The sequence below is a fragment of the Aotus nancymaae genome, unplaced genomic scaffold (assembly GCF_030222135.1).
Source record: "Aotus nancymaae isolate 86718 unplaced genomic scaffold, 86718_ANA_hifiasm-v0.15.2.pri h1tg000002l, whole genome shotgun sequence".
Taxonomy (NCBI): Eukaryota; Metazoa; Chordata; class Mammalia; order Primates; family Aotidae; genus Aotus; species Aotus nancymaae.
In genome coordinates, this window is record NW_026988413.1 from 18,630,407 (window position 1) to 18,643,286 (window position 12,880).

Consider the following 12,880-nt stretch of genomic DNA (forward strand, 5'->3'; position numbering starts at 1 on the left):
ATAGAGGTGGGTGAGTTTGATTTCTCTACTGCTAAAGACTTGAAAAATTGTAGCCACAACCTAGTTAAACCACATTTGTGTAGCTGAACTATTATTTGTTGTACTTGTGCCAAAGTATAGCATTACAGAAGTGTAAAACACAGAACCTATTTGGAAAACTCGGGAAGTTGTTTCTGAGTGCCTGGAAGTTGTTTCTTGTTCCATCAGTATCTTGAAAATACGCATTAGTGTAAGTCCAGGTATACGTTGGAGATACTGAAGATTCGGTTCCAGACCACTGCAGTAAAGCAAATCATGAACTTTGTGGTTTTCTACTGTATACAGAAGCTGTATGTACACTATGCTGTAGCTTATTAGGTGTGCAGTACTATTCTGTTTTTTAAAAAAGTGTACATGCTCTAATTTAAAAATACTTTGTTGTTGAAAATGCTAACAATTCTCTGAGCCTTCAGCAAGTCGTAATCTTTTTGCCGGTGGAACGTCTTGCCTCCCTGTTGATGGCTGCTGACTGATCAGGGCGGTGGTTGATGGTAGCTGTGACAATTTCTTAAAATGCACAACTTCTTAAAATGCACAATTTCTTAAGATGAACTTTGCCACATCAATGGTGTTGGAAATAGATGCTCGATGCTGCAAAGAAAAATTAGCACTGAGACAAAGACTCTTTCAGCAACGCAATTTTTACTTCCTGGACTGCAGAAAGGGTACTCTCACTAGCCATCTTGCCATAAGAGTACAACGAATGAAGGAACACACACAAATTTATCCCTTATGCATTTGGGGTTGTCCTTCCTGCTGTGTCTGATCTCTGTCGGCTGGAGCCAGACCTCACAATCTAAACTAAAACAACTTAAAACTTTTCTAAACAGGTAAAAGCAATGGAGAGCTGGGACATGCCTGTGAGCACATCCAGCACAGATATCTTGGTTAAAGTACAAGGACATAGAGTGTACTACGTGCCTGTAAGCACGGCATGTCTAACAGCTCCATAGGACCGGGCTTAACAAAGTTATTAACACACTTATTCTCTAACAAGAAAGGAAACTTTAAAAAGGAAAGTTTCTACTTCCCACAAATGGATTCTTTCTTGATGGAAGGTTTCTCTGCAGCATGTGATGCTGTTTGATAGCATTTGACCCACAGTAGAACTTCCTCCAAAATTGGAGTCAGTCCTCCCAAACTCTGCCAACTGCTTTATCAATTAGGCTTATGGGATATTCTGCATCTTCTACATCCTTTGTTGTCATTTCAACGATGTTCACAGCATCTTCATCGGGACTAGATTCCATCTCAACAAAAACCACTGTCTTTCTTTATTCATTCATAAGAACTCCTCAACTGTTCAGGTTTGACCATGAGATTGCAGCAATTCAGTCACATCTGTGGATCCACTGCTCATGCTCTTGCCGATTCCACCCCGTCTGCAGTGACTTCCTCCACCGAAGTCCTGAACTCCTCATCCATGAGGATTGGAATCAATTCTTCCAAACCTCTATTAATGTTGATATTTTGACCTCCTCCCATGAATTGCAAATGTTCTTAATGGCAACTAGAGTGAGGAATCATTTCCAGAAGGGTTTCAATTGACTTTGCCCAGATCCATCAGCGGAATCACTATAGCAGGTATAGCTTTATGAAATGTATTTTTTTTTTGAGACAGGGTCTCATTCTGTCACCCAAGCTGGAGTGCAGTGGTGTGATTGGTACTTACTGCAACCTCCCAGGCTCAAGCAATCCACCCACCTCAGCCTTCCCAGCAGCTGGAACTACAGGAGCATGCAACCACACCCAGCTAATTTTTCTGGAATTTGTGTAGAGACGGGGTTTTGCCATGTTGCCCAGGCTGGTCTCGAACTTTTGAGCTCAAGCAGTCCAACTGCCTCAGCTTCCCAAAGTGTTGGGATTACAGGAATGAACCACTGTGTCTGGCCTGAAATGTATTTCTTAGTAAGACTTGAAGGTCAAAATGACTCCTTGATTCCTGGGCTACAGAATGGATATTGTGTTACATATGAAAACAACATTAATCTCTTTGTACATCTCCATCAGAGCTCTTGGGTGACTAGTAGCACTGTCTATGAGCAGCAATACTTTAAAATGGATCTTTTTTCTTAAGCAGTAGGTCTCAACAGTGGGCTTAAAATATTCTTTAAACTGTGCTATAACAGATGTGCTGTCATCCAGACTTTGTTGTTCCATTTATAGAGCACAGGCAGAGCAGATTTAGCATAATTCTTAAGGGCCGTAGAATTTTCAGAATACTCAATGAGCACTGGCTTCAACTTGAACTCACCAGCTGCATTCACCCCTAACAAGAGTCAGCCTGTCCTTTGAAGCTTTGAAGCCAGGCATTGACTTCTCCTTCTCCTCTCTTGCTATGAAAGTACCAGATGGCATCTTCTTCAGTAGAAGGCTGTTTAGCTACACTGAAAATTTGTTCTTTACAGATTTCATCTTCATCAGTTTTCTCAATTAGAGCTTATGGTTAACTTGCTGCAGCTTCTAAATCAGTGCTTGCTGCTTTACTTTTATGCACTTTTATGTTATAGAGACAGTTTATTTCCTTAAACCTCATGAACCAACCTCTGCTAGCTTCAGCCCTTTCTTCTTCAGCTTCCTCACCTCTCTCAGCTCTCATAGAATTGAAGAGAGTTAGAGCCTTGCTCTGGATTGGGCTTTGGCTGAAGGGAATGTTGTGGCCAGATTGATCTTCTATTCAGACCACTCAGACTTTCTCCATGTGAGCAATAAGGCTATTCCACTTTCTCATCCGTCGTGTGTGCACCGAGGCAGTACTTTTCATTTCATTCAAGAACTTTTTCTTTACATTCATAACTTGGCCATCTATTTGGCACAAGAGGCCCAACTTTGGGCCTGTCTCAGCTTGTGACATGTCTTCCTCACCAAGCTTAATCATTTCTAGCTTTTGATTTAAAATGAAGGACATAGGACTCTTCCTGTCACATGAGCACTTAGAGGCCATTGTAGGGTTGTTAACTGGCCTAATTTGAATATTGTTGTGTCTCAGGAATAGGGAGGCCCCAAAAGAGGGAGAGAGATCGGGGAATGGCCAGTTAGTGGAGCAGTGAAAACACACACAACATTTATTGATTCAGTTCATTGTCTTATATGGGTGAGGTTTGTGGTACTACAAATGATTACAGTAGTAATATCAAAGATCACTGATAATAGATCACCATGACAGGTATAATAATAATGAAAAAGTTGGAAATGTTGCAAGATTACCAAAATGTGGCACAGAGACCCAGGAGCATGTGCTGTTGGAAAAATGGCGCCAATGTGCTCTACAGGGTTGCCACAGATCTTCAATTTGTACAAAAAGTGTAGTGTCAGTCCAGAAATCCTCAATTTGTAGAAAACTACATTATCTATGAAGCGCATTAAAGCAAAGTGCAATAGAATGAGGCGTGCTTATGTGTACCTAGAGATACAGATTTGTATAATTTTTTCTGCATAACATTTCCTTGGATGGATCTACCACAATTGTTCCCCTAATATTAAACATATGGTTGTTTTTAATGTTTTGCTCTTATAAATAATGGGGTGCTATCTCTGTATCTCTGTATAAATTGTCTAGGTCTCATATTATTTCTTTTTTTTTTTTAGACAGAGTTTCCCTCTTGTTGCCCAGGCTGGGGTGCAATGGTGCAATCTCGGCTCACCACAACCTCCACCTCCTGGGTTTAAGCAATTCTCCTGCATCAGCCTCCTGAGTAGCTGGGATTGCAGGCATGCACCACCACGCCCAGCTAATTTTGTATTTTCAGTAGAGATGGAGTTTCTTCATGTTGGTCAGGCTGGTCTCAAACTGCCAACCTCAGGTGATCCACAGGCCTTGGCCTCCCAAAATGCTGGGATTACAGGCATGAGCCATGGTGCCTGGCCAGTGTCATATTATTTCTTTAGAATAAATTCCTGGAGGTAAAATTACTGAAGCAGATGGCCTGAATAGATTGAAAGGATTTTATTCCAAAATATCGATTACAGTTCAGAAATCCTGGTTAAACTTATTTCCCTAAAAAAAAAAGGTATGCCCCTAATGTTCATATTTGACAATACGTCTAACTGTACCTTCACCAGGCATTAGGACTACATGTATATACTTTTTAGCATTTTATAATTTGGTCAATTAAAAAATTCTAATCAGTTTTCATAGTTACCATTTGTGGCTATGCAATATCCCAAGTAATACTATTTTGCCATTACCTTATTATTTGATACTTAATTTCTTTTCCCAATATATTGCATTATCTAGAATAGCAAATTATTAGAAACAACTATTATTTTTCCAGATTATCTCCCTAGCTTTTAGCTTTTTTTCCTTTGAATTATTTTTCTATTAGGCAAATTATTAAAATTAGGTCATAAGATGTGGATGTTTTCAGTAAATAGGATTTTAAGAGACTCTTTTATAATGTGTTGACTGTCATTCACTGGTTACCAAATAGAGACAGACCATCTTTCTTGAGGTGTGGCTAAATGGGTGTGTGTGTGTGTGTGTGTGTGTGTGTGTGTGTGTGTGTGTGAGAGAGAGAGAGAGAGAGAGAGTCAGAGAGATAGAGAGAGCAGAGAAGATGGAACTTGACTTCTAATGTTACTTTCAACTCAGATTCTGTGACTCACTATATTGTCCCAGTATCTAAAGCAGTCTTGCGGATGAGGGTTTAAAGCAGAGAATTTCTAGCCTGGAGAGGATCAGCTACTTTAAAAAATATCCATGCTGAGCTGCTTAACCTGATGCGACTTTGACCAACTCCTATTATCTCCTTGGGTTTCATGGAAAGCCATAGATACAAGTAAAAAATAAATTACGTGACCAACATGAAATGTTCAGCTGAACATCTCTGGGTAAAAAATTAAAATGTCATCACCCTTAGATAATCATTAAGGTCTGATTTGCCTTACATGCAAATTCCTCCCATCATGCAGATCTTATGCAGATGACCCCTGGCCAGCACCCGCTCACCTACGTCCCCACCCCAGGGCTTTTCAAAGGGAATCACCTGCCCTTGCCCTCAGGAAGTTGGGAGGTGACAGGTTTGTTTGCTCCTGTGATTTGGCTGCATTTCATGTGGTCTTCATCCAGAGATGGATTGGAAAGCTGCCAGCCCTGGAAGCGGACTGGAGATGCTGGGAGACTATGGGAGGTTTTATTTGTCTCCGGGAAAATTTAGCTCTTGCGGTGACGTATCAAGTCTATGAAAACTATTTTTACCCGTTAAAAGTTATTTTAAAGATCTGGGCGTGGTGGCTCACACCTGTAATCCCAGCACTTTGGGAGGCTGAGGTGAGTAGATCACCTGAGGTCAGGAGTTCAAGACCAGCCTGGCCAACATGATGAAACCCTGTCCCTACTAAAAAAAAAATACAAAAAATTAGCTGGGTGTGGTGGTATGCACCTGTGATCCCAGCTACTCAGGAGGCCAAGGCAGGAGAATCGCCTGAACCCAGGAGGCAGAGGAGGTTGCAGTGAGCCAAGATCATGCCATTGCACTCCAGCCTGGGTGACAGAGCAAGACTCTGTCTCAAAAAGAAAAAAAAAAGTCGTTTAAAAATTATTAAAACTCCTGCCTACCTGGTGTACATTCTAGTGTAAGCCTTCTAGGGCACAATGCTAGAGGTTTTTCTCTCCACTTGGTGTGTGACACAGCTGTCTTCTCCCCTCCTAACCTGGTTGTATTGTTTGTTCTCACTCCAGACAGACTTTCAGAATGGAGTGATAGTATCTGCATTTTAGTTCATTTCTGGGAAAAACACACTGTGGTTTCATACAGAGTTCCAAAAAAGTCAACAACAGGGTTGCTGTCTCGAATGCATTTTCTTCCTTTGTATCTCCCCAAATCTGGCGTGATGCCAGCCTATCTGAGGCTGAAAATTTATTTTTAATTTTAATAACCCGGCCTCAGGTCTACAGGTAAAAAATCTACCCACAGGTATATAGTAAGAGGGAGGACATTTTATTATTTAATTCAGCTAAAATGCACACTCCCTAGAATTTTATTCATAACTATCTTCTTAAAAACCATGTTAGGCTGGGCACGGTGGCTCATGCCTGTAATCCGAGCACTTTGGGAGGCTGAGGTGGGCGAATAACCTGAGACCAGGAGTTCAAGATCAGCCTGGCCAACATGGCAAAACCCTGTCTCCACTATAAATAAATAAATAAATAAGCCAGCTGGCGTGGTGGCAGGTGCCTGTAATCCCAGCTACTTGGGAGGCTGAAGCAGGAGAATCACTTGAACCCGGGAGGTGGAGGTTGCAGTGAGCTGAGATTGTGCCACTACACTCCAGCCTGGGCAACAGAGGAAGACTCCATCTCAAAAAAAAAAAAAATGTTAAAAGTAATATGCTAACTATGATGCAAATTGATAGCAATGTTGTCTTTAGATTCAAAATAAAATTGGATTCAATAAATTGCATTTCATATCTAACCATGGGAATACCGTGCATATTATTCTTAGGTGAGGCATAAACATGACTGATGTCTATCATGAAATAGCAAGATAGAAAGAAACAACGAAAAGTCAATTTCCATTTCTGGGTCCACTGAATCAAAGATCCTTATGTCAATTTGAGAAGTGTGTCATCCCATAGTACTGAGTTTAATTAAGCTGTTTCTGCTGTGACTTAGTGATACTGCATCTGGCATTATTTTCCAGGAAAATCCAATCACAGGCCCATGAATGAACAGGTGAGGATTTTCATCCCAGTGTGATATGAAGTGAGACTTGGAGGCAGCTGAGGAGTCGGTCTACCAGAGAACAGAGAAATGAATTGTGGTGAGCTCACATGATAGAACCCTCTGCAGCCACTGGAAGCTCCTGACCATAGGCACGTAGCAGCCTAAGGAGTTCTTGGAAATATTACTACTCAGTGAAAACACTAAGAAGCAGCATGAGCGCCAATGTAAAAGCAAACACCTGAACTTATTATAACACTTCACATTTCACAAGACACATACAGGGGCTCATATGGTTGCCTTGGGGAAATAGCCATAGAAGAATGAGAGAGGAGGATGGGAATAAAACAGATTAAAGAGTGAAATGAGGCCGGGCGCGGTGGCTCAAGCCTGTCATTCCAACACTTTGGGAGGCCAAGGCGGGTGGATTGCTTGAGTTCAGGAGTTTGAGATCAGCCTGGCCAACATGGTGAAAACCTGTCTCTACTAAAAATACAAAAATTAGCCAGGTGTGGTGGCGGGTGCCTGTAATCCCAGCTACTTGAGAGGCCGCGTCAGGAGAATCCCTTGAACCCAGGAGGCGGAGGTTGCAGTGAGCTGAGATCACGCCACTGCACTGGTCTCAGCCTAGGTGACAGAGGGAGTCTCCATCTCAAAAAAAAAAAAGTGAAATGAGAGGACCTTGCAGAGACCCGTGGTGACAGAGTGACAGGAACTAAGAGGAATGATAAACTAGAGTGTCTGCCCAGACATCAGAAAGCTGGGGTTAGATGAATAAAACTTCATGTGAAGAAGAGCTGGGCCTATGGGAAGTAGCCATAGGAGAATGAGAGTGGGGATGGGAATAAAAGGGATTAAAGGGTGAAATGAGGCCAGACACAGTGGCTCACGCCGGCGATCCCAGCACTTTGGGAGGCTGGGGCTGGGATGTCATACATTTTGGCTGCATGTCGTATATTTTTCCAGAATAGATGAGAATAGTTTTCTGAAGAGTAAATGAGCCACTTCTAATTGATTGTGCTTCTACGAAGGGACTTGATAAATGAATTTAGGTGTTAAAGTTTGCTCTTAGTATGTAAGATACAGAAGTTATCTTTCTACCAGCACGTTTTGTTGTTGTTGTTGTTTTAAATTTAGGGGATTTGATGCATAAATATTACCCTTTTCTAGAGTGGGTACTAAGACTCTGAGATGCTCTTAACAGTTTTTTTTTTTTTAATAGACTATATTTAGAGCAGTTTTAGGTTCACAGCAGAACTGAGCAGAAAACACAGAGTTCTCACCTATCCCCTGTTGCCAATGCACAGCTCCTCACTATCAGCACCTCCCACTAGCCTGGTACATTTGTTGCAGCTGATGAGCCTGCATTGCCACATCAGTATCATCCACAGTCCAGAGTTTGCATTAGAGTTCACTCTTGGTGCTGTCCATGTGGGTTTGGACAAACGTAGGGCGTGTACCCAGCATTATAATATCCGAGTAGTTCTGCTGCCCTAGAAATCCTCTGTGCTCTGCTTATTCATCCCTCCCTCCCCACAAACCCCTGGTAGCCACTGATCTTTTTACTGCCTCCATAGTTTTGCCTTTTCCAGGATGTCTTAGAGTTGGAATCATTCAGTATGGAGGCTTTGCAGATTGGCTTATTTTTTCACTCAGTAATATGCAAATAAATATCCTCCATGTCTTTTCTTTTTTTTTGAGACTGAGTCTCACTCTATTACTCGTGCTAGAGTGCAGGGGTACAAACGCAGCTCACTGCAGCCTCAAGCTCCCAGGCTCAAGGGATCCTCCTGCCTCAGCCTCCTGAGTAGCTGGGACTACGGGCATGACTACAGGCATGTACCACCACGCCTGGCTGATTTTTCCTTTTTTTTTGTAGAGATGGGGGGGTCTTGCTATGTTGCCTGGGGTGGTCTCGAACTCCTGTATTCAAGCTATCTTCCCATCTCAGCTTCCCAAAGTGCTGGGATTACAGGTATGAGCCACTGAGCCTGGCTCTCTGTGTCTTTTCATGGCTTGATAATTTAATTATTCTCTGTACTTCATATATTGTTTATAATAATACAAATTTAGGAAAGAAGCCACTTGCTCAACCAATGAAAAGAGAGAGAAATTTGCTTGTTTTTAAATGACCATTTTGGTCCTTATTTTTTCTTGTTAGAAATCAACATGTCATGAAAGAAATGTGAGAATCGCACTTTGGTCCTATCTGTGTTAGTAGGAAAGAGAAATGTGCTGCTATGTACACTGAAATTGCACATGAAGTGCAATTTCACATCAGTTGCACTCAGGATGGGAAACTGAAACTCCACATTTGCAGCCTGTGGGATGGGATTGTCATCCACACTAGGCTTCTTCATCAATGGCTCTTGATCAGTCTGGCCCTGAGATTGATTATGGTTTGGAATCAACTTTTTTAAACTTGAGTCTTTGTTTTTATCACAGTTTGAACAACACATATGCAAATATGCCATGTAGCAAGTGTGCTTTGTACCAGGTAAGCATGTAATGGAAGCCAAGTGGTAGACCTTTTTTTTTTTTTTTTTGAGACAGAGTCTCACTCTGTCACCCAGGCTGTAGTGCAGTGGCATGATCTCAGCTCACTGCAACCTCCACCTCCTGGGTTCAAGCGATTCTCCTGCCTCAGCCTCCTGAGTAGCTGGGATTACAGATGTGCATCACCATGCTCGGCTAATTTTTGTATTTTTAGTAGAGACGGGGTTTCACCATGTTGGCCAGGCTGGTCTCGAACTGTCGGGGGCCGGTATAAACGGCACGTCTGCCGGGGTCTCTCGACCTGCAAGAGGGTCCCAATACCTGGAAGAGAGAGTGCGCAGAAGAAAAGAAAAGACAGGACAGCTGGAGTCTGGAGGGCTGGCCCTAAAACCAGCAACTTTATTGTACACTGAGTTAGTATATATATCTTTTCCTACCTCATTTTACAGGAACATTCTTTGCCCCACCTCATTTACATAAGCTTTCTTAGTCCCATCTCAATTATCAGAACAGATGCCATTATCTTAATAAAGGGAAGAGAACCATCGGCTACAAGCTTAGGCAGCGGAAAACACACAATGGGTACAATCAAGTCACACAATGGGTACAATCAAGTCACGGAGGTGGGTCTCATTATCAGGGTGAGGAAACCTATAGTTAAAATGTTAATGATCTATGCAAGTCATCAGAGAGGCGATAGACCCATTAACTTTGCAAATAGCAGTCACAGGAACAAGCATGGGACCCATCAATAGAGGGTAAACAAAGTCATAAAACTAGCCCAGAGCAGGTACTTCAAGAAACAATGCCTAGTAAAACCACACAGCCTTCACCTAGCCTTTTAGGTCAGTGGACCAGAAATAGGCTTCTGCAAACTCAAACTTCTATTAAATCTCTCTTTCACTGGTCTCGACTGCTTCCAGGGGGTGAGAAACATGTCCGGGCTCAAGTTCCATTATGGCGGGGACACCGAGTGGTCTCAACGCTGGAGCGATCCCCACATCGAACTCCTGACCTCAGGTGATTCACCCGCCTCGACCTCCCAAAGTGCTAGGATTATAGGCGTGAGCCACCACGCCTAGCTAGTGTTAGATCTTACGTGCGGTTTCCTTTTTCCTTAGGTTTTAGCAGCTCTTAGGAACTGCTATGCACATTTTAAAGGGTGCCTCTTCCTTAAGGAAACTGAGTGTGTTATGAACAACATGGGCTTTTATTGGAGGGCTTTCTGGATCTCAGCGGGCAGCAGCATGGTTGCCTTGCATGCTTGAGTTTTACACTCCCATGCATCCTGAAGCCAAGTACACCTGCCCCTCACACACTTGGCATTGCACTCCCTGCTGCGGTCCTGACTCAGGCAGGGGTGGAATTGGCTATAGGTTGTGGGCAGGGAAGGGAAGTGAACTCAGGGATCCCCAGAGCATGGCCAAGACAAAGCGCTGGGGTGTATGTGTATGTGTGCATGTGCGCAAGGGGTTTATGAGAGGGGTTTACTGGGAGGGGGCTTCCTGCTGCCCCAGGACTTGGATGAGAGTCCTGGATTTCCCACCCTGCCCCCCCCAACTCACATAGGTTAGCTCCGTTTGGATGGGCACAGCACCTTTGTGCCATGCACATGATGTGCCTGGAACCTGGCCTGGCATCACTCACCTCCAGCTGCATCTCCCAGGCAGGGTCTCCACCTCCTGCTCATCCTAGGGATGCGGCCTGGAACTGTTAGAGGCTGTGTTAGTGTTTGTTCAGGTCTTTAAATGTGAGGGGAAGAGGGTGGATGAAATCATTTATGCTGCGGATCTGTAGTTTTTATAAGCCAAGGTTAAGGTCTAGTGGAGAAGAGGGCTCAAAAAAATGCCTGGCTAGAGTTTGCTCAAGGACGTACGTGTGTGTGTGTGTGTGTGTGTGTGTGTGTGTGTGTGTGTGTGTGTGTGTGTGTGTGTGTGTCTATCCAGAGAGGAGGCAGCTTGACTTGGAAGACCAATCCCAGTAAACCAACCAGGAGTAGGGAGCCTCGGAGGAGGAGGGGAAGCAAGGGCAGGCCCAGGTTCATGGGACCTTAAATGTAGACAATTAAGGAGAGGTTGTCTTTAAAAAAATGCAAAATTAGGAATACAGTATTAGACTGAGGGCCCCGGAGGGGCTCATTCAAGTAAGGGGCCCGAAGTTTAACCTTCTGTGTGTTCACGGCGGATCTGCCTCTGGGGAAGGGTACACAGGGTCCAGGCCATGTGAACATGCAAAAATGAAGGCCAGGAGGATAGAGTGTTTAGGGAATGGAAATCTTTTCCAACCCGGTTTGCACGAAGGATATGCAAGAGGTAAAGCTAGAGAAGTGTCTGGAGATCCAATTACAGAGCTCTTTTGGCTCAACCTGAGTAAAAATCCTGTTCCGTCAGCTGTGCAGAGCCACAGAAGGATTTTGGAGGGGGTGATTTGATCGCTTGTTTATGTATTAGATCACTCTCAAAGAAGTGAGGAGGAGGGGCTGGAGCCAGGGAAGGCTGGAAGCAGATGCCAGGCCGAGGGTGTTTACAGGCACTCCTACCACACGGCGAGGAAGATCCCCCATAGATACATGACTTCAAAACAGATGCCGGGCTTCAGACAGAGCAGTTTCTTCATCAAAAACATCTAGATTAATATTTTCCCAAGTTTAAAAACATGCTTCTGTGTATTTTTGTGGAAATGAGGCCTCCCATAGACTGAATATTTATGTCCCCCTAAAATTCATGTTAAATCCTAGTGCCCAAGGTGATGGCATTTGGAGGTGGGGCCTTTAGGAGGTGATTAGGTCATGAGGGTGGAGCCCTCACAATTGGGATTAGTGCCCTTATAGAAGGGGCTCCAGAGAACTCCTTTGCCCTCTTTCCACCATGTGAGGATGCAATGAGAAGCCCACTGTCCATGAACCAAGAAGTGGACCCTCCTCAGAAACCAACTAGGCTAGCACCCTGATTTCAGACTTCCAGCCTCCAGAACCATGAGAAATAGATGTCTGTGGTTTAGAGGCCACCCATCTATGATAATTTGTTAGAGCAGTCCAAACTGACTAAGACAAAGCCTAAGCTATCTTGAGACTTGTTTTTGATTAATTCTTTTCTGTTTTGCTTCATTCGTTTTAGAGACAGTGTCTTGCTATGTTGCCTAGGCTGGAGTGCAGTGGCTACTCACGGTCATGTTCATTGGACACTGCACCCTCGAAGCAATTAATCACTGGCCCCAAGCCGTCCTCCCTCCTCAGTTTCCACAGTAGCTGGGACCACAGATGTGTACCACTGGGTCCAGCTGATTAACCTTGCATGCTGTAACATTTAATTGTTAATAAAAATTGCATATTTGTTTTGTTTGCCTTAGGTGTCATGCATATAAAAAAGAATAGATTTTTAAATGATGATTTTTATTTTATTTAATTAATTAATTTTTTTGAGACAGAGTCTTGCTCTATTGCCTGGGCTGGAGTGCATGCAGTGGCCTGATCTTGGCTCATGCAACCTCTGCCTCCCAGGTTCAAGCGATTCTCCTGTCTCAGCCTCCCAGGTAGATGGGATTACAGGCACCTCCACATCTGGCAGAATTTTTGTATTTTTAGTAGAGATGGGGTTTCGCCGTGTTGGCCAGGCTGGTCTCGAACTCCTGACTTCAGGTGATACCCTCCCCGCCTCGGCCTCCCAAAGTGCTGGGATTACAGGC